Below are 23,067 nucleotides of genomic sequence, written 5' to 3' on the forward strand. Positions count from 1 at the left end.
TCAAAGTTTATCGCGCTTTTTTATTCGCGATGGTTACGAGTCCAAATTCAATGAACAAACATTTCTATCACTTTGAAGTGATTTTCTATTCATCCATTGGGACTGGGAGGGTAAATTTTCATTTTTGAATGTCAACGGCCATATCACGTAGAACGCACCTGGTCTCGTCAGCTCCCAGAAGTTAAGTTACGTCGAGTCCCGTTAGTACTTGGAAGGGTGACCGCTTGGGAATACGGGATGTCGTTGGCGATGAACAGTTTGTTTTCAATAACAAACTTCTTGAAATTTTTTTTCAATCACGATGGTTACCAGTCCAAATTCTTAGATAAAAAATTTCAATGGCATAGAGATAGGTTCAATTCATCTATTTGAATGATTCTGGATAAATTTCATTGCGAGTTTTTCAAAGTTTATCGCGCTTTTTTATTCGCGATGGTTACGAGTCCAAATTCAATGAACAAACATTTCTATCACTTTGAAGTGATTTTCTATTCATCCATTGGGACTGGGAGGGTAAATTTTCATTTTTGAATGTCAACGGCCATATCACGTAGAACGCACCTGGTCTCGTCAGCTCCCAGAAGTTAAGTTACGTCGAGTCCCGTTAGTACTTGGAAGGGTGACCGCTTGGGAATACGGGATGTCGTTGGCGATGAACAGTTTGTTTTCAATAACAAACTTCTTGAAATTTTTTTTCAATCACGATGGTTACCAGTCCAAATTCTTAGATAAAAAATTTCAATGGCATAGAGATAGGTTCAATTCATCTATTTGAATGATTCTGGATAAATTTCATTGCGAGTTTTTCAAAGTTTATCGCGCTTTTTTATTCGCGATGGTTACGAGTCCAAATTCAATGAACAAACATTTCTATCACTTTGAAGTGATTTTCTATTCATCCATTGGGACTGGGAGGGTAAATTTTCATTTTTGAATGTCAACGGCCATATCACGTAGAACGCACCTGGTCTCGTCAGCTCCCAGAAGTTAAGTTACGTCGAGTCCCGTTAGTACTTGGAAGGGTGACCGCTTGGGAATACGGGATGTCGTTGGCGATGAACAGTTTGTTTTCAATAACAAACTTCTTGAAATTTTTTTTCAATCACGATGGTTACCAGTCCAAATTCTTAGATAAAAAATTTCAATGGCATAGAGATAGGTTCAATTCATCTATTTGAATGATTCTGGATAAATTTCATTGCGAGTTTTTCAAAGTTTATCGCGCTTTTTTATTCGCGATGGTTACGAGTCCAAATTCAATGAACAAACATTTCTATCACTTTGAAGTGATTTTCTATTCATCCATTGGGACTGGGAGGGTAAATTTTCATTTTTGAATGTCAACGGCCATATCACGTAGAACGCACCTGGTTTCGTCAGCTCCCAGAAGTTAAGTTACGTCGAGTCCCGTTAGTACTTGGAAGGGTGACCGCTTGGGAATACGGGATGTCGTTGGCGATGAACAGTTTGTTTTCAATAACAAACTTCTTGAAATTTTTTTTCAATCACGATAATTACCAGTCCAAATTCGTAGATAAAAAATTTCAATGCCTTAGAGATAGGTTCAATTCATCTATAAGAATGATTCTGGATCAATTCCATTGAGAGTTTTTCAAAGTTTATCGCGTTTTTTAATCGCGATGGTTACCAGTCCAAATTCGTAGATCAAAAATATCAATGGCATAGAGATAGGTTCAATTCATCTATAGGAATGATTCTGGATAAATTTCATTGCGAGTTTTTCAAAGTTTATCGCGCTTTTTTATTCGCGATGGTTACGAGTCCAAATTCAATGAACAAACATTTCTATCACTTTGAAGTGATTTTCTATTCATCCATTGGGACTGGGAGGGTAAATTTTCATTTTTGAATGTCAACGGCCATATCACGTAGAACGCACCTGGTCTCGTCAGCTCCCAGAAGTTAAGTTACGTCGAGTCCCGTTAGTACTTGGAAGGGTGACCGCTTGGGAATACGGGATGTCGTTGGCGATGAACAGTTTGTTTTCAATAACAAACTTCTTGAAATTTTTTTTCAATCACGATGGTTACCAGTCCAAATTCTTAGATAAAAAATTTCAATGGCATAGAGATAGGTTCAATTCATCTATTTGAATGATTCTGGATAAATTTCATTGCGAGTTTTTCAAAGTTTATCGCGCTTTTTTATTCGCGATGGTTACGAGTCCAAATTCAATGAACAAACATTTCTATCACTTTGAAGTGATTTTCTATTCATCCATTGGGACTGGGAGGGTAAATTTTCATTTTTGAATGTCAACGGCCATATCACGTAGAACGCACCTGGTCTCGTCAGCTCCCAGAAGTTAAGTTACGTCGAGTCCCGTTAGTACTTGGAAGGGTGACCGCTTGGGAATACGGGATGTCGTTGGCGATGAACAGTTTGTTTTCAATAACAAACTTCTTGAAATTTTTTTTCAATCACGATGGTTACCAGTCCAAATTCTTAGATAAAAAATTTCAATGGCATAGAGATAGGTTCAATTCATCTATTTGAATGATTCTGGATAAATTTCATTGCGAGTTTTTCAAAGTTTATCGCGCTTTTTTATTCGCGATGGTTACGAGTCCAAATTCAATGAACAAACATTTCTATCACTTTGAAGTGATTTTCTATTCATCCATTGGGACTGGGAGGGTAAATTTTCATTTTTGAATGTCAACGGCCATATCACGTAGAACGCACCTGGTCTCGTCAGCTCCCAGAAGTTAAGTTACGTCGAGTCCCGTTAGTACTTGGAAGGGTGACCGCTTGGGAATACGGGATGTCGTTGGCGATGAACAGTTTGTTTTCAATAACAAACTTCTTGAAATTTTTTTTCAATCACGATGGTTACCAGTCCAAATTCTTAGATAAAAAATTTCAATGGCATAGAGATAGGTTCAATTCATCTATTTGAATGATTCTGGATAAATTTCATTGCGAGTTTTTCAAAGTTTATCGCGCTTTTTTATTCGCGATGGTTACGAGTCCAAATTCAATGAACAAACATTTCTATCACTTTGAAGTGATTTTCTATTCATCCATTGGGACTGGGAGGGTAAATTTTCATTTTTGAATGTCAACGGCCATATCACGTAGAACGCACCTGGTTTCGTCAGCTCCCAGAAGTTAAGTTACGTCGAGTCCCGTTAGTACTTGGAAGGGTGACCGCTTGGGAATACGGGATGTCGTTGGCGATGAACAGTTTGTTTTCAATAACAAACTTCTTGAAATTTTTTTTCAATCACGATAATTACCAGTCCAAATTCGTAGATAAAAAATTTCAATGCCTTAGAGATAGGTTCAATTCATCTATAAGAATGATTCTGGATCAATTCCATTGAGAGTTTTTCAAAGTTTATCGCGTTTTTTAATCGCGATGGTTACCAGTCCAAATTCGTAGATCAAAAATATCAATGGCATAGAGATAGGTTCAATTCATCTATAGGAATGATTCTGGATAAATTTCATTGCGAGTTTTTCAAAGTTTATCGCGCTTTTTTATTCGCGATGGTTACGAGTCCAAATTCAATGAACAAACATTTCTATCACTTTGAAGTGATTTTCTATTCATCCATTGGGACTGGGAGGGTAAATTTTCATTTTTGAATGTCAACGGCCATATCACGTAGAACGCACCTGGTCTCGTCAGCTCCCAGAAGTTAAGTTACGTCGAGTCCCGTTAGTACTTGGAAGGGTGACCGCTTGGGAATACGGGATGTCGTTGGCGATGAACAGTTTGTTTTCAATAACAAACTTCTTGAAATTTTTTTTCAATCACGATGGTTACCAGTCCAAATTCTTAGATAAAAAATTTCAATGGCATAGAGATAGGTTCAATTCATCTATTTGAATGATTCTGGATAAATTTCATTGCGAGTTTTTCAAAGTTTATCGCGCTTTTTTATTCGCGATGGTTACGAGTCCAAATTCAATGAACAAACATTTCTATCACTTTGAAGTGATTTTCTATTCATCCATTGGGACTGGGAGGGTAAATTTTCATTTTTGAATGTCAACGGCCATATCACGTAGAACGCACCTGGTCTCGTCAGCTCCCAGAAGTTAAGTTACGTCGAGTCCCGTTAGTACTTGGAAGGGTGACCGCTTGGGAATACGGGATGTCGTTGGCGATGAACAGTTTGTTTTCAATAACAAACTTCTTGAAATTTTTTTTCAATCACGATGGTTACCAGTCCAAATTCTTAGATAAAAAATTTCAATGGCATAGAGATAGGTTCAATTCATCTATTTGAATGATTCTGGATAAATTTCATTGCGAGTTTTTCAAAGTTTATCGCGCTTTTTTATTCGCGATGGTTACGAGTCCAAATTCAATGAACAAACATTTCTATCACTTTGAAGTGATTTTCTATTCATCCATTGGGACTGGGAGGGTAAATTTTCATTTTTGAATGTCAACGGCCATATCACGTAGAACGCACCTGGTCTCGTCAGCTCCCAGAAGTTAAGTTACGTCGAGTCCCGTTAGTACTTGGAAGGGTGACCGCTTGGGAATACGGGATGTCGTTGGCGATGAACAGTTTGTTTTCAATAACAAACTTCTTGAAATTTTTTTTCAATCACGATGGTTACCAGTCCAAATTCTTAGATAAAAAATTTCAATGGCATAGAGATAGGTTCAATTCATCTATTTGAATGATTCTGGATAAATTTCATTGCGAGTTTTTCAAAGTTTATCGCGCTTTTTTATTCGCGATGGTTACGAGTCCAAATTCAATGAACAAACATTTCTATCACTTTGAAGTGATTTTCTATTCATCCATTGGGACTGGGAGGGTAAATTTTCATTTTTGAATGTCAACGGCCATATCACGTAGAACGCACCTGGTCTCGTCAGCTCCCAGAAGTTAAGTTACGTAGAGTCCCGTTAGTACTTGGAAGGGTGACCGCTTGGGAATACGGGATGTCGTTGGCGATGAACAGTTTGTTTTCAATAACAAACTTCTTGAAATTTTTTTTCAATCACGATAATTACCAGTCCAAATTCGTAGATAAAAAATTTCAATGCCTTAGAGATAGGTTCAATTCATCTATAAGAATGATTCTGGATCAATTCCATTGAGAGTTTTTCAAAGTTTATCGCGTTTTTTAATCGCGATGGTTACCAGTCCAAATTCTTAGATAAAAAATTTAAATGGCATAGAGATAGGTTCAATTCATCTATTTGAATGATTCTGGATAAATTTCATTGCGAGTTTTTCAAAGTTTATCGCGCTTTTTTATTCGCGATGGTTACGAGTCCAAATTCAATGAACAAACATTTCTATCACTTTGAAGTGATTTTCTATTCATCCATTGGGACTGGGAGGGTAAATTTTCATTTTTGAATGTCAACGGCCATATCACGTAGAACGCACCTGGTCTCGTCAGCTCCCAGAAGTTAAGTTACGTCGAGTCCCGTTAGTACTTGGAAGGGTGACCGCTTGGGAATACGGGATGTCGTTGGCGATGAACAGTTTGTTTTCAATAACAAACTTCTTGAAATTTTTTTTCAATCACGATGGTTACCAGTCCAAATTCTTAGATAAAAAATTTCAATGGCATAGAGATAGGTTCAATTCATCTATTTGAATGATTCTGGATAAATTTCATTGCGAGTTTTTCAAAGTTTATCGCGCTTTTTTATTCGCGATGGTTACGAGTCCAAATTCAATGAACAAACATTTCTATCACTTTGAAGTGATTTTCTATTCATCCATTGGGACTGGGAGGGTAAATTTTCATTTTTGAATGTCAACGGCCATATCACGTAGAACGCACCTGGTCTCGTCAGCTCCCAGAAGTTAAGTTACGTCGAGTCCCGTTAGTACTTGGAAGGGTGACCGCTTGGGAATACGGGATGTCGTTGGCGACGAACAGTTTGTTTTCAATAACAAACTTCTTGAAATTTTTTTTCAATCACGATGGTAACCAGTCCAAATTCGTAGATAAAAAATTTCAATGCCTTAGAGATAGGTTCAATTCATCTATAAGAATGATTCTGGATCAATTCCATTGAGAGTTTTTCAAAGTTTATCGCGTTTTTTAATCGCGATGGTTACCAGTCCAAATTCGTAGATCAAAAATATCAATGGCATAGAGATAGGTTCAATTCATCTATAGGAATGATTCTGGATAAATTTCATTGCGAGTTTTTCAAAGTTTATCGCGCTTTTTTATTCGCGATGGTTACGAGTCCAAATTCAATGAACAAACATTTCTATCACTTTGAAGTGATTTTCTATTCATCCATTGGGACTGGGAGGGTAAATTTTCATTTTTGAATGTCAACGGCCATATCACGTAGAACGCACCTGGTCTCGTCAGCTCCCAGAAGTTAAGTTACGTCGAGTCCCGTTAGTACTTGGAAGGGTGACCGCTTGGGAATACGGGATGTCGTTGGCGACGAACAGTTTGTTTTCAATAACAAACTTCTTGAAATTTTTTTTCAATCACGATGGTAACCAGTCCAAATTCGTAGATAAAAAATTTCAATGCCTTAGAGATAGGTTCAATTCATCTATAAGAATGATTCTGGATCAATTCCATTGAGAGTTTTTCAAAGTTTATCGCGTTTTTTAATCGCGATGGTTACCAGTCCAAATTCGTAGATCAAAAATATCAATGGCATAGAGATAGGTTCAATTCATCTATAGGAATGATTCTGGATAAATTTCATTGCGAGTTTTTCAAAGTTTATCGCGCTTTTTTATTCGCGATGGTTACGAGTCCAAATTCAATGAACAAACATTTCTATCACTTTGAAGTGATTTTCTATTCATCCATTGGGACTGGGAGGGTAAATTTTCATTTTTGAATGTCAACGGCCATATCACGTAGAACGCACCTGGTCTCGTCAGCTCCCAGAAGTTAAGTTACGTCGAGTCCCGTTAGTACTTGGAAGGGTGACCGCTTGGGAATACGGGATGTCGTTGGCGATGAACAGTTTGTTTTCAATAACAAACTTCTTGAAATTTTTTTTCAATCACGATGGTTACCAGTCCAAATTCTTAGATAAAAAATTTCAATGGCATAGAGATAGGTTCAATTCATCTATTTGAATGATTCTGGATAAATTTCATTGCGAGTTTTTCAAAGTTTATCGCGCTTTTTTATTCGCGATGGTTACGAGTCCAAATTCAATGAACAAACATTTCTATCACTTTGAAGTGATTTTCTATTCATCCATTGGGACTGGGAGGGTAAATTTTCATTTTTGAATGTCAACGGCCATATCACGTAGAACGCACCTGGTCTCGTCAGCTCCCAGAAGTTAAGTTACGTAGAGTCCCGTTAGTACTTGGAAGGGTGACCGCTTGGGAATACGGGATGTCGTTGGCGATGAACAGTTTGTTTTCAATAACAAACTTCTTGAAATTTTTTTTCAATCACGATAATTACCAGTCCAAATTCGTAGATAAAAAATTTCAATGCCTTAGAGATAGGTTCAATTCATCTATAAGAATGATTCTGGATCAATTCCATTGAGAGTTTTTCAAAGTTTATCGCGTTTTTTAATCGCGATGGTTACCAGTCCAAATTCGTAGATCAAAAATATCAATGGCATAGAGATAGGTTCAATTCATCTATAGGAATGATTCTGGATAAATTTCATTGCGAGTTTTTCAAAGTTTATCGCGCTTTTTTATTCGCGATGGTTACGAGTCCAAATTCAATGAACAAACATTTCTATCACTTTGAAGTGATTTTCTATTCATCCATTGGGACTGGGAGGGTAAATTTTCATTTTTGAATGTCAACGGCCATATCACGTAGAACGCACCTGGTCTCGTCAGCTCCCAGAAGTTAAGTTACGTCGAGTCCCGTTAGTACTTGGAAGGGTGACCGCTTGGGAATACGGGATGTCGTTGGCGATGAACAGTTTGTTTTCAATAACAAACTTCTTGAAATTTTTTTTCAATCACGATGGTTACCAGTCCAAATTCTTAGATAAAAAATTTCAATGGCATAGAGATAGGTTCAATTCATCTATTTGAATGATTCTGGATAAATTTCATTGCGAGTTTTTCAAAGTTTATCGCGCTTTTTTATTCGCGATGGTTACGAGTCCAAATTCAATGAACAAACATTTCTATCACTTTGAAGTGATTTTCTATTCATCCATTGGGACTGGGAGGGTAAATTTTCATTTTTGAATGTCAACGGCCATATCACGTAGAACGCACCTGGTCTCGTCAGCTCCCAGAAGTTAAGTTACGTAGAGTCCCGTTAGTACTTGGAAGGGTGACCGCTTGGGAATACGGGATGTCGTTGGCGATGAACAGTTTGTTTTCAATAACAAACTTCTTGAAATTTTTTTTCAATCACGATAATTACCAGTCCAAATTCGTAGATAAAAAATTTCAATGCCTTAGAGATAGGTTCAATTCATCTATAAGAATGATTCTGGATCAATTCCATTGAGAGTTTTTCAAAGTTTATCGCGTTTTTTAATCGCGATGGTTACCAGTCCAAATTCGTAGATCAAAAATATCAATGGCATAGAGATAGGTTCAATTCATCTATAGGAATGATTCTTGATAAATTTCATTGCGAGTTTTTCAAAGTTTATCGCGCTTTTTTATTCGCGATGGTTACGAGTCCAAATTCAATGAAAAAACATTTCTATCACTTTGAAGTGATTTTCTATTCATCCATTGGGAATGGGAGGGTAAATTTTCATTTTTGAATGTCAACGGCCATATCACGTAGAACGCACCTGGTCTCGTCAGCTCCCAGAAGTTAAGTTACGTCGAGTCCCGTTAGTACTTGGAAGGGTGACCGCTTGGGAATACGGGATGTCGTTGGCGATGAACAGTTTGTTTTCAATAACAAACTTCTTGAAATTTTTTTTCAATCACGATGGTTACCAGTCCAAATTCTTAGATAAAAAATTTCAATGGCATAGAGATAGGTTCAATTCATCTATTTGAATGATTCTGGATAAATTTCATTGCGAGTTTTTCAAAGTTTATCGCGCTTTTTTATTCGCGATGGTTACGAGTCCAAATTCAATGAACAAACATTTCTATCACTTTGAAGTGATTTTCTATTCATCCATTGGGACTGGGAGGGTAAATTTTCATTTTTGAATGTCAACGGCCATATCACGTAGAACGCACCTGGTCTCGTCAGCTCCCAGAAGTTAAGTTACGTCGAGTCCCGTTAGTACTTGGAAGGGTGACCGCTTGGGAATACGGGATGTCGTTGGCGATGAACAGTTTGTTTTCAATAACAAACTTCTTGAAATTTTTTTTCAATCACGATGGTTACCAGTCCAAATTCTTAGATAAAAAATTTCAATGGCATAGAGATAGGTTCAATTCATCTATTTGAATGATTCTGGATAAATTTCATTGCGAGTTTTTCAAAGTTTATCGCGCTTTTTTATTCGCGATGGTTACGAGTCCAAATTCAATGAAAAAACATTACTATCACTTTGAAGTGATTTTCTATTCATCCATTGGGACTGGGAGGGTAAATTTTCATTTTTGAATGTCAACGGCCATATCACGTAGAACGCACCTGGTCTCGTCAGCTCCCAGAAGTTAAGTTACGTCGAGTCCCGTTAGTACTTGGAAGGGTGACCGCTTGGGAATACGGGATGTCGTTGGCGATGAACAGTTTGTTTTCAATAACAAACTTCTTGAAATTTTTTTTCAATCACGATGGTTACCAGTCCAAATTCGTAGATAAAAAATTTCAATGCCTTAGAGATAGGTTCAATTCATCTATAAGAATGATTCTGGATCAATTCCATTGAGAGTTTTTCAAAGTTTATCGCGTTTTTTAATCGCGATGGTTACCAGTCCAAATTCGTAGATCAAAAATATCAATGGCATAGAGATAGGTTCAATTCATCTATAGGAATGATTCTTGATAAATTTCATTGCGAGTTTTTCAAAGTTTATCGCGCTTTTTTATTCGCGATGGTTACGAGTCCAAATTCAATGAACAAACATTTCTATCACTTTGAAGTGATTTTCTATTCATCCATTGGGACTGGGAGGGTAAATTTTCATTTTTGAATGTCAACGGCCATATCACGTAGAACGCACCTGGTCTCGTCAGCTCCCAGAAGTTAAGTTACGTAGAGTCCCGTTAGTACTTGGAAGGGTGCCGCTTGGGAATACGGGATGTCGTTGGCGATGAACAGTTTGTTTTCAATAACAAACTTCTTGAAATTTTTTTTTCAATCACGATAATTACCAGTCCAAATTCGTAGATAAAAAATTTCAATGCCTTAGAGATAGGTTCAATTCATCTATAAGAATGATTCTGGATCAATTCCATTGAGAGTTTTTCAAAAGTTTATCGCGTTTTTTAATCGCGATGGGTACCAGTCCAAATTCGTAGATCAAAAATATCAATGGCATAGAGATAGGTTCAATTCATCTATAGGAATGATTCTTGATAAATTTCATTGCGAGTTTTTCAAAGTTTATCGCGCTTTTTTATTCGCGATGGTTACGAGTCCAAATTCAATGAAAAAACATTTCTATCACTTTGAAGTGATTTTCTATTCATCCCATTGGGAATGGGAGGGTAAATTTTCATTTTTGAATGTCAACGGCCATATCACGTAGAACGCACCTGGTCTCGTCAGCTCCCAGAAGTTAAGTTACGTCGAGTCCCGTTAGTACTTGGAAGGGTGACCGCTGGGAATACGGGATGTCGTTGGCGATGAACAGTTTGTTTTCAATAACAAACTTCTTGAAATTTTTTTCAATCACGATGGTTACCAGTCCAAATTCTTAGATAAAAAATTTCAATGGCATAGAGATAGGTTCAATTCATCTATTTGAATGATTCTGGATAAATTTCATTGCGAGTTTTTCAAAGTTTATCGCGCTTTTTTATTCGCGATGGTTACGAGTCCAAATTCAATGAACAAACATTTCTATCACTTTGAAGTGATTTTCTATTCATCCATTGGGACTGGGAGGGTAAATTTTCATTTTTGAATGTCAACGGCCATATCACGTAGAACGCACCTGGTCTCGTCAGCTCCCAGAAGTTAAGTTACGTCGAGTCCCGTTAGTACTTGGAAGGGTGACCGCTTGGGAATACGGGATGTCGTTGGCGATGAACAGTTTGTTTTCAATAACAAACTTCTTGAAATTATTTTTCAATCACGATGGTTACCAGTCCAAATTCTTAGATAAAAAATTTCAATGGCATAGAGATAGGTTCAATTCATCTATTTGAATGATTCTGGATAAATTTCATTGCGAGTTTTTCAAAGTTTATCGCGCTTTTTTATTCGCGATGGTTACGAGTCCAAATTCAATGAAAAAACATTACTATCACTTTGAAGTGATTTTCTATTCATCCATTGGGACTGGGAGGGTAAAATTTCATTTTTGAATGTCAACGGCCATATCACGTAGAACGCACCTGGTCTCGTCAGCTCCCAGAAGTTAAGTTACGTCGAGTCCCGTTAGTACTTGGAAGGGTGACCGCTTGGAATACGGGATGTCGTTGGCGATGAACAGTTTGTTTTCAATAACAAACTTCTTGAAATTTTTTTTCAATCACGATGGTTACCAGTCCAAATTCGTAGATAAAAAATTTTCAATGCCTTAGAGATAGGTTCAATTCATCTATAAGAATGATTCTGGATCAATTCCATTGAGAGTTTTTCAAAGTTTATCGCGTTTTTTAATCGCGATGGTTACCAGTCCAAATTCGTAGATCAAAAATATCAATGGCATAGAGATAGGTTCAATTCATCTATAGGAATGATTCTTGATAAATTTCATTGCGAGTTTTTTCAAAGTTTATCGCGCTTTTTTATTCGCGATGGTTACGAGTCCAAATTCAATGAAAAAACATTTCTATCACTTTGAAGTGATTTTCTATTCATCCATTGGGAATGGGAGGGTAAATTTTCATTTTTGAATGTCAACGGCCATATCACGTAGAACGCACCTGGTCTCGTCAGCTCCCAGAAGTTAAGTTACGTCGAGTCCCGTTAGTACTTGGAAGGGTGACCGCTTGGGAATACGGGATGTCGTTGGCGATGAACAGTTTGTTTTCAATAACAAACTTCTTGAAATTTTTTTTCAATCACGATGGTTACCAGTCCAAATTCTTAGATAAAAAATTTCAATGGCATAGAGATAGGTTCAATTCATCTATTTGAATGATTCTGGATAAATTTCATTGCGAGTTTTTCAAAGTTTATCGCGCTTTTTTATTCGCGATGGTTACGAGTCCAAATTCAATGAACAAACATTTCTATCACTTTGAAGTGATTTTCTATTCATCCATTGGGACTGGGAGGGTAAATTTTCATTTTTGAATGTCAACGGCCATATCACGTAGAACGCACCTGGTCTCGTCAGCTCCCAGAAGTTAAGTTACGTCGAGTCCCGTTAGTACTTGGAAGGGTGACCGCTTGGGAATACGGGATGTCGTTGGCGATGAACAGTTTGTTTTCAATAACAAACTTCTTGAAATTTTTTTTCAATCACGATGGTTACCAGTCCAAATTCTTAGATAAAAAATTTCAATGGCATAGAGATAGGTTCAATTCATCTATTTGAATGATTCTGGATAAATTTCATTGCGAGTTTTTCAAAGTTTATCGCGCTTTTTTATTCGCGATGGTTACGAGTCCAAATTCAATGAAAAAACATTACTATCACTTTGAAGTGATTTTCTATTCATCCATTGGGACTGGGAGGGTAAAATTTTCATTTTTGAATGTCAACGGCCATATCACGTAGAACGCACCTGGTCTCGTCAGCTCCCAGAAGTTAAGTTACGTCGAGTCCCGTTAGTACTTGGAAGGGTGACCGCTTGGGAATACGGGATGTCGTTGGCGATGAACAGTTTGTTTTCAATAACAAACTTCTTGAAATTTTTTTTCAATCACGATGGTTACCAGTCCAAATTCGTAGATAAAAAAATTTCAATGCCTTAGAGATAGGTTCAATTCATCTATAAGAATGATTCTGGATCAATTCCATTGAGAGTTTTTCAAAGTTTATCGCGTTTTTTAATCGCGATGGTTACCAGTCCCAAATTCGTAGATCAAAAATATCAATGGCATAGAGATAGGTTCAATTCATCTATAGGAATGATTCTTGATAAATTTCATTGCGAGTTTTTCAAAGTTTATCGCGCTTTTTTATTCGCGATGGTTACGAGTCCAAATTCAATGAAAAAACATTTCTATCACTTTGAAGTGATTTTCTATTCATCCATTGGGAATGGGAGGGTAAATTTTCATTTTTGAATGTCAACGGCCATATCACGTAGAACGCACCTGGTCTCGTCAGCTCCCAGAAGTTAAGTTACGTCGAGTCCCGTTAGTACTTGGAAGGGTGACCGCTTGGGAATACGGGATGTCGTTGGCGATGAACAGTTTGTTTTCAATAACAAACTTCTTGAAATTTTTTTTCAATCACGATGGTTACCAGTCCAAATTCTTAGATAAAAAATTTCAATGGCATAGAGATAGGTTCAATTCATCTATTTGAATGATTCTGGATAAATTTCATTGCGAGTTTTTCAAAGTTTATCGCGCTTTTTTATTCGCGATGGTTACGAGTCCAAATTCAATGAACAAACATTTCTATCACTTTGAAGTGATTTTCTATTCATCCATTGGGACTGGGAGGGTAAATTTTCATTTTTGAATGTCAACGGCCATATCACGTAGAACGCACCTGGTCTCGTCAGCTCCCAGAAGTTAAGTTACGTCGAGTCCCGTTAGTACTTGGAAGGGTGACCGCTTGGGAATACGGGATGTCGTTGGCGATGAACAGTTTGTTTTCAATAACAAACTTCTTGAAATTTTTTTTCAATCACGATGGTTACCAGTCCAAATTCTTAGATAAAAAATTTCAATGGCATAGAGATAGGTTCAATTCATCTATTTGAATGATTCTGGATAAATTTCATTGCGAGTTTTTCAAAGTTTATCGCGCTTTTTTATTCGCGATGGTTACGAGTCCAAATTCAATGAAAAAACATTACTATCACTTTGAAGTGATTTTCTATTCATCCATTGGGACTGGGAGGGTAAATTTTCATTTTTGAATGTCAACGGCCATATCACGTAGAACGCACCTGGTCTCGTCAGCTCCCAGAAGTTAAGTTACGTCGAGTCCCGTTAGTACTTGGAAGGGTGACCGCTTGGGAATACGGGATGTCGTTGGCGATGAACAGTTTGTTTTCAATAACAAACTTCTTGAAATTTTTTTTCAATCACGATGGTTACCAGTCCAAATTCGTAGATAAAAAATTTCAATGCCTTAGAGATAGGTTCAATTCATCTATAAGAATGATTCTGGATCAATTCCATTGAGAGTTTTTCAAAGTTTATCGCGTTTTTTAATCGCGATGGTTACCAGTCCAAATTCGTAAATCAAAAATATCAATGGCATAGAGATAGGTTCAATTCATCTATAGGAATGATTCTTGATAAATTTCATTGCGAGTTTTTCAAAGTTTATCGCGCTTTTTTATTCGCGATGGTTACGAGTCCAAATTCAATGAACAAACATTTCTATCACTTTGAAGTGATTTTCTATTCATCCATTGGGACTGGGAGGGTAAATTTTCATTTTTGAATGTCAACGGCCATATCACGTAGAACGCACCTGGTCTCGTCAGCTCCCAGAAGTTAAGTTACGTCGAGTCCCGTTAGTACTTGGAAGGGTGACCGCTTGGGAATACGGGATGTCGTTGGCGATGAACAGTTTGTTTTCAATAACAAACTTCTTGAAATTTTTTTTCAATCACGATGGTTACCAGTCCAAATTCTTAGATAAAAAATTTCAATGGCATAGAGATAGGTTCAATTCATCTATTTGAATGATTCTGGATAAATTTCATTGCGAGTTTTTCAAAGTTTATCGCGCTTTTTTATTCGCGATGGTTACGAGTCCAAATTCAATGAACAAACATTTCTATCACTTTGAAGTGATTTTCTATTCATCCATTGGGACTGGGAGGGTAAATTTTCATTTTTGAATGTCAACGGCCATATCACGTAGAACGCACCTGGTCTCGTCAGCTCCCAGAAGTTAAGTTACGTCGAGTCCCGTTAGTACTTGGAAGGGTGACCGCTTGGGAATACGGGATGTCGTTGGCGATGAACAGTTTGTTTTCAATAACAAACTTCTTGAAATTTTTTTTCAATCACGATAATTACCAGTCCAAATTCGTAGATAAAAAATTTCAATGCCTTAGAGATAGGTTCAATTCATCTATAAGAATGATTCTGGATCAATTCCATTGAGAGTTTTTCAAAGTTTATCGCGTTTTTTAATCGCGATGGTTACCAGTCCAAATTCGTAGATCAAAAATATCAATGGCATAGAGATAGGTTCAATTCATCTATAGGAATGATTCTGGATAAATTTCATTGCGAGTTTTTCAAAGTTTATCGCGCTTTTTTATTCGCGATGGTTACGAGTCCAAATTCAATGAAAAAACATTTCTATCACTTTGAAGTGATTTTCTATTCATCCATTGGGACTGGGAGGGTAAATTTTCATTTTTGAATGTCAACGGCCATATCACGTAGAACGCACCTGGTCTCGTCAGCTCCCAGAAGTTAAGTTACGTCGAGTCCCGTTAGTACTTGGAAGGGTGACCGCTTGGGAATACGGGATGTCGTTGGCGATGAACAGTTTGTTTTCAATAACAAACTTCTTGAAATTTTTTTTCAATCACGATGGTTACCAGTCCAAATTCGTAGATAAAAAATTTCAATGCCTTAGAGATAGGTTCAATTCATCTATAAGAATGATTCTGGATCAATTCCATTGAGAGTTTTTCAAAGTTTATCGCGTTTTTTAATCGCGATGGTTACCAGTCCAAATTCGTAGATCAAAAATATCAATGGCATAGAGATAGGTTCAATTCATCTATAGGAATGATTCTGGATGAATTTCATTGCGAGTTTTTCAAAGTTTATCGCGCTTTTTTATTCGCGATGGTTACGAGTCCAAATTCAATGAAAAAACATTTCTATCACTTTGAAGTGATTTTCTATTCATCCATTGGGACTGGGAGGGTAAATTTTCATTTTTGAATGTCAACGGCCATATCACGTAGAACGCATCTGGTCTCGTCAGCTCCCAGAAGTTAAGTTACGTCGAGTCCCGTTAGTACTTGGAAGGGTGACCGCTTGGGAATACGGGATGTCGTTGGCGATGAACAGTTTGTTTTCAATAACAAAAATTCTTGAAATTTTTTTTCAATCACGATGGTTACCAGTCCAAATTCTTAGATAAAAAATTTCAATGGCATAGAGATAGGTTCAATTCATCTATTTGAATGATTCTGGATAAATTTCATTGCGAGTTTTTCAAAGTTTATCGCGCTTTTTTATTCGCGATGGTTACGAGTCCAAATTCAACGAACAAACATTTCTATCACTTTGAAGTGATTTTCTATTCATCCATTGGGACTGGGAGGGTAAATTTTCATTTTTGAATGTCAACGGCCATATCACGTAGAACGCACCTGGTCTCGTCAGCTCCCAGAAGTTAAGTTACGTCGAGTCCCGTTAGTACTTGGAAGGGTGACCGCTTGGGAATACGGGATGTCGTTGGCGATGAACAGTTTGTTTTCAATAACAAACTTCTTGAAATTTTTTTTCAATCACGATGGTTACCAGTCCAAATTCTTAGATAAAAAATTTCAATGGCATAGAGATAGGTTCAATTCATCTATTTGAATGATTCTGCATAAATTTCATTGCGAGTTTTTCAAAGTTTATCGCGCTTTTTTATTCGCGATGGTTACGAGTCCAAATTCAATGAACAAACATTTCTATCACTTTGAAGTGATTTTCTATTCATCCATTGGGACTGGGAGGGTAAATTTTCATTTTTGAATGTCAACGGCCATATCACGTAGAACGCACCTGGTCTCGTCAGCTCCCAGAAGTTAAGTTACGTCGAGTCCCGTTAGTACTTGGAAGGGTGACCGCTTGGGAATACGGGATGTCGTTGGCGATGAACAGTTTGTTTTCAATAACAAACTTCTTGAAATTTTTTTCAATCACGATAATTACCAGTCCAAATTCGTAGATAAAAAATTTCAATGCCTTAGAGATAGGTTCAATTCATCTATAAGAATGATTCTGGATCAATTCCATTGAGAGTTTTTCAAAGTTTATCGCGTTTTTTAATCGCGATGGTTACCAGTCCAAATTCTTAGATAAAAAATTTCAATGGCATAGAGATAGGTTCAATTCATCTATTTGAATGATTCTGGATAAATTTCATTGCGAGTTTTTCAAAGTTTATCGCGCTTTTTTATTCGCGATGGTTACGAGTCCAAATTCAATGAACAAACATTTCTATCACTTTGAAGTGATTTTCTATTCATCCATTGGGACTGGGAGGGTAAATTTTCATTTTTGAATGTCAACGGCCATATCACGTAGAACGCACCTGGTCTCGTCAGCTCCCAGAAGTTAAGTTACGTCGAGTCCGGTTAGTACTTGGAAGGGTGACCGCTTGGGAATACGGGATGTCGTTGGCGATGAACAGTTTGTTTTCAATAACAAACTTCTTGAAATTTTTTTCAATCACGATAATTACCAGTCCAAATTCGTAGATAAAAAATTTCAATGCCTTAGAGATAGGTTCAATTCATCTATAAGAATGATTCTGGATCAATTCCATTGAGAGTTTTTCAAAGTTTATCGCGTTTTTTAATCGCGATGGTTACCAGTCCAAATTCGTAGATCAAAAATATCAATGGCATAGAGATAGGTTCAATTCATCTATTTGAATGATTCTGGATAAATTTCATTGCGAGTTTTTCAAAGTTTATCGCGCTTTTTTATTCGCGATGGTTACGAGTCCAAATTCAATGAACAAACATTTCTATCACTTTGAAGTGATTTTCTATTCATCCATTGGGACTGGGAGGGTAAATTTTCATTTTTGAATGTCAACGGCCATATCACGTAGAACGCACCTGGTCTCGTCAGCTCCCAGAAGTTAAGTTACGTCGAGTCCCGTTAGTACTTGGAAGGGTGACCGCTTGGGAATACGGGATGTCGTTGGCGATGAACAGTTTGTTTTCAATAACAAACTTCTTGAAATTTTTTTTCAATCACGATGGTTACCAGTCCAAATTCTTAGATAAAAAATTTCAATGGCATAGAGATAGGTTCAATTCATCTATAGGAATGATTCTGGATAAATTTCATTGCGAGTTTTTCAAAGTTTATCGCGCTTTTTTATTCGCGATGGTTACGAGTCCAAATTCAATGAACAAACATTTCTATCACTTTGAAGTGATTTTCTATTCATCCATTGGGACTGGGAGGGTAAATTTTCATTTTTGAATGTCAACGGCCATATCACGTAGAACGCACCTGGTCTCGTCAGCTCCCAGAAGTTAAGTTACGTCGAGTCCCGTTAGTACTTGGAAGGGTGACCGCTTGGGAATACGGGAAGTCGTTGGCGATGAACAGTTTGTTTTCAATAACAAACTTCTTGAAATTTTTTTTCAATCACGATAATTACCAGTCCAAATTCGTAGATAAAAAATTTCAATGCCTTAGAGATAGGTTCAATTCATCTATAAGAATGATTCTGGATCAATTCCATTGAGAGTTTTTCAAAGTTTATCGCGTTTTTTAATCGCGATGGTTACCAGTCCAAATTCGTAGATCAAAAATATCAATGGCATAGAGATAGGTTCAATTCATCTATAGGAATGATTCTGGATAAATTTCATTGCGAGTTTTTCAAAGTTTATCGCGCTTTTTTATTCGCGATGGTTACGAGTCCAAATTCAATGAAAAAACATTTCTATCACTTTGAAGTGATTTTCTATTCATCCATTGGGACTGGGAGGGTAAATTTTCATTTTTGAATGTCAACGGCCATATCACGTAGAACGCACCTGGTCTCGTCAGCTCCCAGAAGTTAAGTTACGTCGAGTCCCGTTAGTACTTGGAAGGGTGACCGCTTGGGAATACGGGATATCGTTGGCGATGAACAGTTTGTTTTCAATAACAAACTTCTTGAAATTTTTTTTCAATCACGATGGTTACCAGTCCAAATTCTTAGATAAAAAATTTCAATGGCATAGAGATAGGTTCAATTCATCTATTTGAATGATTCTGGATAAATTTCATTGCGAGTTTTTCAAAGTTTATCGCGCTTTTTTATTCGCGATGGTTACGAGTCCAAATTCAATGAACAAACATTTCTATCACTTTGAAGTGATTTTCTATTCATCCATTGGGACTGGGAGGGTAAATTTTCATTTTTGAATGTCAACGGCCATATCACGTAGAACGCACCTGGTCTCGTCAGCTCCCAGAAGTTAAGTTACGTCGAGTCCCGTTAGTACTTGGAAGGGTGACCGCTTGGGAATACGGGATGTCGTTGGCGATGAACAGTTTGTTTTCAATAACAAACTTCTTGAAATTTTTTTTCAATCACGATAATTACCAGTCCAAATTCGTAGATAAAAAATTTCAATGCCTTAGAGATAGGTTCAATTCATCTATAAGAATGATTCTGGATCAATTCCATTGAGAGTTTTTCAAAGTTTATCGCGTTTTTTAATCGCGATGGTTACCAGTCCAAATTCTTAGATCAAAAATATCAATGGCATAGAGATAGGTTCAATTCATCTATTTGAATGATTCTGGATAAATTTCATTGCGAGTTTTTCAAAGTTTATCGCGCTTTTTTATTCGCGATGGTTACGAGTCCAAATTCAATGAACAAACATTTCTATCACTTTGAAGTGATTTTCTATTCATCCATTGGGACTGGGAGGGTAAATTTTCATTTTTGAATGTCAACGGCCATATCACGTAGAACGCACCTGGTCTCGTCAGCTCCCAAAAGTTAAGTTACGTCGAGTCCCGTTAGTACTTGGAAGGGTGACCGCTTGGGAATACGGGATGTCGTTGGCGATGAACAGTTTGTTTTCAATAACAAACTTCTTGAAATTTTTTTTCAATCACGATGGTTACCAGTCCAAATTCTTAGATAAAAAATTTCAATGGCATAGAGATAGGTTCAATTCATCTATTTGAATGATTCTGGATAAATTTCATTGCGAGTTTTTCAAAGTTTATCGCGCTTTTTTATTCGCGATGGTTACGAGTCCAAATTCAATGAACAAACATTTCTATCACTTTGAAGTGATTTTCTATTCATCCATTGGGACTGGGAGGGTAAATTTTCATTTTTGAATGTCAACGGCCATATCACGTAGAACGCACCTGGTCTCGTCAGCTCCCAGAAGTTAAGTTACGTCGAGTCCCGTTAGTACTTGGAAGGGTGACCGCTTGGGAATACGGGATGTCGTTGGCGATGAACAGTTTGTTTTCAATAACAAACTTCTTGAAATTTTTTTTCAATCACGATAATTACCAGTCCAAATTCGTAGATAAAAAATTTCAATGCCTTAGAGATAGGTTCAATTCATCTATAAGAATGATTCTGGATCAATTCCATTGAGAGTTTTTCAAAGTTTATCGCGTTTTTTAATCGCGATGGTTACCAGTCCAAATTCGTAGATCAAAAATATCAATGGCATAGAGATAGGTTCAATTCATCTATAGGAATGATTCTGGATAAATTTCATTGCGAGTTTTTCAAAGTTTATCGCGCTTTTTTATTCGCGATGGTTACGAGTCCAAATTCAATGAAAAAACATTTCTATCACTTTGAAGTGATTTTCTATTCATCCATTGGGACTGGGAGGGTAAATTTTCATTTTTGAATGTCAACGGCCATATCACGTAGAACGCACCTGGTCTCGTCAGCTCCCAGAAGTTAAGTTACGTCGAGTCCCGTTAGTACTTGGAAGGGTGACCGCTTGGGAATACGGGATATCGTTGGCGATGAACAGTTTGTTTTCAATAACAAACTTCTTGAAATTTTTTTTCAATCACGATGGTTACCAGTCCAAATTCTTAGATAAAAAATTTCAATGGCATAGAGATAGGTTCAATTCATCTATTTGAATGATTCTGGATAAATTTCATTGCGAGTTTTTCAAAGTTTATCGCGCTTTTTTATTCGCGATGGTTACGAGTCCAAATTCAATGAACAAACATTTCTATCACTTTGAAGTGATTTTCTATTCATCCATTGGGACTGGGAGGGTAAATTTTCATTTTTGAATGTCAACGGCCATATCACGTAGAACGCACCTGGTCTCGTCAGCTCCCAGAAGTTAAGTTACGTCGAGTCCCGTTAGTACTTGGAAGGGTGACCGCTTGGGAATACGGGATGTCGTTGGCGATGAACAGTTTGTTTTCAATAACAAACTTCTTGAAATTTTTTTTCAATCACGATGGTTACCAGTCCAAATTCTTAGATAAAAAATTTCAATGGCATAGAGATAGGTTCAATTCATCTATTTGAATGATTCTGGATAAATTTCATTGCGAGTTTTTCAAAGTTTATCGCGCTTTTTTATTCGCGATGGTTACGAGTCCAAATTCAATGAACAAACATTTCTATCACTTTGAAGTGATTTTCTATTCATCCATTGGGACTGGGAGGGTAAATTTTCATTTTTGAATGTCAACGGCCATATCACGTAGAACGCACCTGGTCTCGTCAGCTCCCAGAAGTTAAGTTACGTCGAGTCCCGTTAGTACTTGGAAGGGTGACCGCTTGGGAATACGGGATGTCGTTGGCGATGAACAGTTTGTTTTCAATAACAAACTTCTTGAAATTTTTTTTCAATCACGATGGTTACCAGTCCAAATTCTTAGATAAAAAATTTCAATGGCATAGAGATAGGTTCAATTCATCTATTTGAATGATTCTGGATAAATTTCATTGCGAGTTTTTCAAAGTTTATCGCGCTTTTTTATTCGCGATGGTTACGAGTCCAAATTCAATGAACAAACATTTCTATCACTTTGAAGTGATTTTCTATTCATCCATTGGGAATGGGAGGGTAAATTTTCATTTTTGAATGTCAACGGCCATATCACGTAGAACGCACCTGGTCTCGTCAGCTCCCAGAAGTTAAGTTACGTCGAGTCCCGTTAGTACTTGGAAGGGTGACCGCTTGGGAATACGGGATGTCGTTGGCGACGAACAGTTTGTTTTCAATAACAAACTTCTTGAAATTTTTTTTCAATCACGATGGTAACCAGTCCAAATTCGTAGATAAAAAATTTCAATGCCTTAGAGATAGGTTCAATTCATCTATAAGAATGATTCTGGATCAATTCCATTGAGAGTTTTTCAAAGTTTATCGCGTTTTTTAATCGCGATGGTTACCAGTCCAAATTCGTAGATCAAAAATATCAATGGCATAGAGATAGGTTCAATTCATCTATAGGAATGATTCTGGATAAATTTCATTGCGAGTTTTTCAAAGTTTATCGCGCTTTTTTATTCGCGATGGTTACGAGTCCAAATTCAATGAACAAACATTTCTATCACTTTGAAGTGATTTTCTATTCATCCATTGGGACTGGGAGGGTAAATTTTCATTTTTGAATGTCAACGGCCATATCACGTAGAACGCACCTGGTCTCGTCAGCTCCCAGAAGTTAAGTTACGTCGAGTCCCGTTAGTACTTGGAAGGGTGACCGCTTGGGAATACGGGATGTCGTTGGCGATGAACAGTTTGTTTTCAATAACAAACTTCTTGAAATTTTTTTTCAATCACGATGGTTACCAGTCCAAATTCTTAGATAAAAAATTTCAATGGCATAGAGATAGGTTCAATTCATCTATTTGAATGATTCTGGATAAATTTCATTGCGAGTTTTTCAAAGTTTATCGCGCTTTTTTATTCGCGATGGTTACGAGTCCAAATTCAATGAACAAACATTTCTATCACTTTGAAGTGATTTTCTATTCATCCATTGGGACTGGGAGGGTAAATTTTCATTTTTGAATGTCAACGGCCATATCACGTAGAACGCACCTGGTCTCGTCAGCTCCCAGAAGTTAAGTTACGTCGAGTCCCGTTAGTACTTGGAAGGGTGACCGCTTGGGAATACGGGATGTCGTTGGCGATGAACAGTTTGTTTTCAATAACAAACTTCTTGAAATTTTTTTTCAATCACGATGGTTACCAGTC

The 23,067-nt window shown here is 37.1% G+C and overlaps 51 pseudogenes; all 51 read left to right on the forward strand.

Moving 5' to 3' along the window:
- The first annotated feature begins 130 nt into the window (after positions 1-130).
- On the forward strand, positions 131-249 carry LOC124331321 (annotated as a pseudogene).
- A 284-nt stretch (positions 250-533) lies between these two features.
- LOC124331322 lies at positions 534-652 on the forward strand (annotated as a pseudogene).
- Positions 653-936: 284 nt separating this feature from the next.
- Positions 937-1,055, forward strand: LOC124331323 (annotated as a pseudogene).
- Positions 1,056-1,339: 284 nt separating this feature from the next.
- LOC124334228 lies at positions 1,340-1,458 on the forward strand (annotated as a pseudogene).
- A 414-nt stretch (positions 1,459-1,872) lies between these two features.
- LOC124331324 lies at positions 1,873-1,991 on the forward strand (annotated as a pseudogene).
- A 284-nt stretch (positions 1,992-2,275) lies between these two features.
- LOC124331326 lies at positions 2,276-2,394 on the forward strand (annotated as a pseudogene).
- A 284-nt stretch (positions 2,395-2,678) lies between these two features.
- On the forward strand, positions 2,679-2,797 carry LOC124331327 (annotated as a pseudogene).
- A 284-nt stretch (positions 2,798-3,081) lies between these two features.
- On the forward strand, positions 3,082-3,200 carry LOC124334229 (annotated as a pseudogene).
- A 414-nt stretch (positions 3,201-3,614) lies between these two features.
- Positions 3,615-3,733, forward strand: LOC124331328 (annotated as a pseudogene).
- Positions 3,734-4,017: 284 nt separating this feature from the next.
- Positions 4,018-4,136, forward strand: LOC124331329 (annotated as a pseudogene).
- A 284-nt stretch (positions 4,137-4,420) lies between these two features.
- Positions 4,421-4,539, forward strand: LOC124331330 (annotated as a pseudogene).
- A 284-nt stretch (positions 4,540-4,823) lies between these two features.
- On the forward strand, positions 4,824-4,942 carry LOC124330733 (annotated as a pseudogene).
- A 414-nt stretch (positions 4,943-5,356) lies between these two features.
- LOC124331331 lies at positions 5,357-5,475 on the forward strand (annotated as a pseudogene).
- Positions 5,476-5,759: 284 nt separating this feature from the next.
- On the forward strand, positions 5,760-5,878 carry LOC124331332 (annotated as a pseudogene).
- A 414-nt stretch (positions 5,879-6,292) lies between these two features.
- On the forward strand, positions 6,293-6,411 carry LOC124331333 (annotated as a pseudogene).
- Positions 6,412-6,825: 414 nt separating this feature from the next.
- LOC124331335 lies at positions 6,826-6,944 on the forward strand (annotated as a pseudogene).
- Positions 6,945-7,228: 284 nt separating this feature from the next.
- On the forward strand, positions 7,229-7,347 carry LOC124330744 (annotated as a pseudogene).
- A 414-nt stretch (positions 7,348-7,761) lies between these two features.
- On the forward strand, positions 7,762-7,880 carry LOC124331336 (annotated as a pseudogene).
- Positions 7,881-8,164: 284 nt separating this feature from the next.
- On the forward strand, positions 8,165-8,283 carry LOC124330755 (annotated as a pseudogene).
- Positions 8,284-8,697: 414 nt separating this feature from the next.
- LOC124331338 lies at positions 8,698-8,816 on the forward strand (annotated as a pseudogene).
- Positions 8,817-9,100: 284 nt separating this feature from the next.
- LOC124331339 lies at positions 9,101-9,219 on the forward strand (annotated as a pseudogene).
- Positions 9,220-9,503: 284 nt separating this feature from the next.
- Positions 9,504-9,622, forward strand: LOC124331341 (annotated as a pseudogene).
- Positions 9,623-10,036: 414 nt separating this feature from the next.
- Positions 10,037-10,154, forward strand: LOC124329786 (annotated as a pseudogene).
- Positions 10,155-10,571: 417 nt separating this feature from the next.
- LOC124329596 lies at positions 10,572-10,689 on the forward strand (annotated as a pseudogene).
- A 283-nt stretch (positions 10,690-10,972) lies between these two features.
- Positions 10,973-11,091, forward strand: LOC124331342 (annotated as a pseudogene).
- Positions 11,092-11,375: 284 nt separating this feature from the next.
- Positions 11,376-11,493, forward strand: LOC124329822 (annotated as a pseudogene).
- Positions 11,494-11,909: 416 nt separating this feature from the next.
- LOC124331343 lies at positions 11,910-12,028 on the forward strand (annotated as a pseudogene).
- A 284-nt stretch (positions 12,029-12,312) lies between these two features.
- On the forward strand, positions 12,313-12,431 carry LOC124331344 (annotated as a pseudogene).
- A 285-nt stretch (positions 12,432-12,716) lies between these two features.
- LOC124331345 lies at positions 12,717-12,835 on the forward strand (annotated as a pseudogene).
- A 416-nt stretch (positions 12,836-13,251) lies between these two features.
- On the forward strand, positions 13,252-13,370 carry LOC124331346 (annotated as a pseudogene).
- A 284-nt stretch (positions 13,371-13,654) lies between these two features.
- On the forward strand, positions 13,655-13,773 carry LOC124331347 (annotated as a pseudogene).
- A 284-nt stretch (positions 13,774-14,057) lies between these two features.
- LOC124331348 lies at positions 14,058-14,176 on the forward strand (annotated as a pseudogene).
- Positions 14,177-14,590: 414 nt separating this feature from the next.
- Positions 14,591-14,709, forward strand: LOC124331350 (annotated as a pseudogene).
- A 284-nt stretch (positions 14,710-14,993) lies between these two features.
- On the forward strand, positions 14,994-15,112 carry LOC124331351 (annotated as a pseudogene).
- A 414-nt stretch (positions 15,113-15,526) lies between these two features.
- Positions 15,527-15,645, forward strand: LOC124331352 (annotated as a pseudogene).
- Positions 15,646-16,059: 414 nt separating this feature from the next.
- On the forward strand, positions 16,060-16,178 carry LOC124334832 (annotated as a pseudogene).
- A 285-nt stretch (positions 16,179-16,463) lies between these two features.
- LOC124331353 lies at positions 16,464-16,582 on the forward strand (annotated as a pseudogene).
- Positions 16,583-16,866: 284 nt separating this feature from the next.
- On the forward strand, positions 16,867-16,985 carry LOC124331354 (annotated as a pseudogene).
- Positions 16,986-17,398: 413 nt separating this feature from the next.
- On the forward strand, positions 17,399-17,517 carry LOC124334006 (annotated as a pseudogene).
- A 413-nt stretch (positions 17,518-17,930) lies between these two features.
- On the forward strand, positions 17,931-18,049 carry LOC124331355 (annotated as a pseudogene).
- A 284-nt stretch (positions 18,050-18,333) lies between these two features.
- On the forward strand, positions 18,334-18,452 carry LOC124334306 (annotated as a pseudogene).
- Positions 18,453-18,866: 414 nt separating this feature from the next.
- On the forward strand, positions 18,867-18,985 carry LOC124334119 (annotated as a pseudogene).
- Positions 18,986-19,269: 284 nt separating this feature from the next.
- LOC124331357 lies at positions 19,270-19,388 on the forward strand (annotated as a pseudogene).
- Positions 19,389-19,802: 414 nt separating this feature from the next.
- On the forward strand, positions 19,803-19,921 carry LOC124334309 (annotated as a pseudogene).
- Positions 19,922-20,205: 284 nt separating this feature from the next.
- On the forward strand, positions 20,206-20,324 carry LOC124331358 (annotated as a pseudogene).
- A 414-nt stretch (positions 20,325-20,738) lies between these two features.
- LOC124334121 lies at positions 20,739-20,857 on the forward strand (annotated as a pseudogene).
- Positions 20,858-21,141: 284 nt separating this feature from the next.
- Positions 21,142-21,260, forward strand: LOC124331359 (annotated as a pseudogene).
- A 284-nt stretch (positions 21,261-21,544) lies between these two features.
- Positions 21,545-21,663, forward strand: LOC124331360 (annotated as a pseudogene).
- Positions 21,664-21,947: 284 nt separating this feature from the next.
- LOC124331362 lies at positions 21,948-22,066 on the forward strand (annotated as a pseudogene).
- A 414-nt stretch (positions 22,067-22,480) lies between these two features.
- LOC124331363 lies at positions 22,481-22,599 on the forward strand (annotated as a pseudogene).
- Positions 22,600-22,883: 284 nt separating this feature from the next.
- On the forward strand, positions 22,884-23,002 carry LOC124331364 (annotated as a pseudogene).
- The last annotated feature ends 65 nt before the right edge of the window (positions 23,003-23,067 follow it).

Source organism: Daphnia pulicaria, chromosome 3, assembly GCF_021234035.1.
Source record: "Daphnia pulicaria isolate SC F1-1A chromosome 3, SC_F0-13Bv2, whole genome shotgun sequence".
Lineage (NCBI taxonomy): Eukaryota > Metazoa > Arthropoda > Branchiopoda > Diplostraca > Daphniidae > Daphnia > Daphnia pulicaria.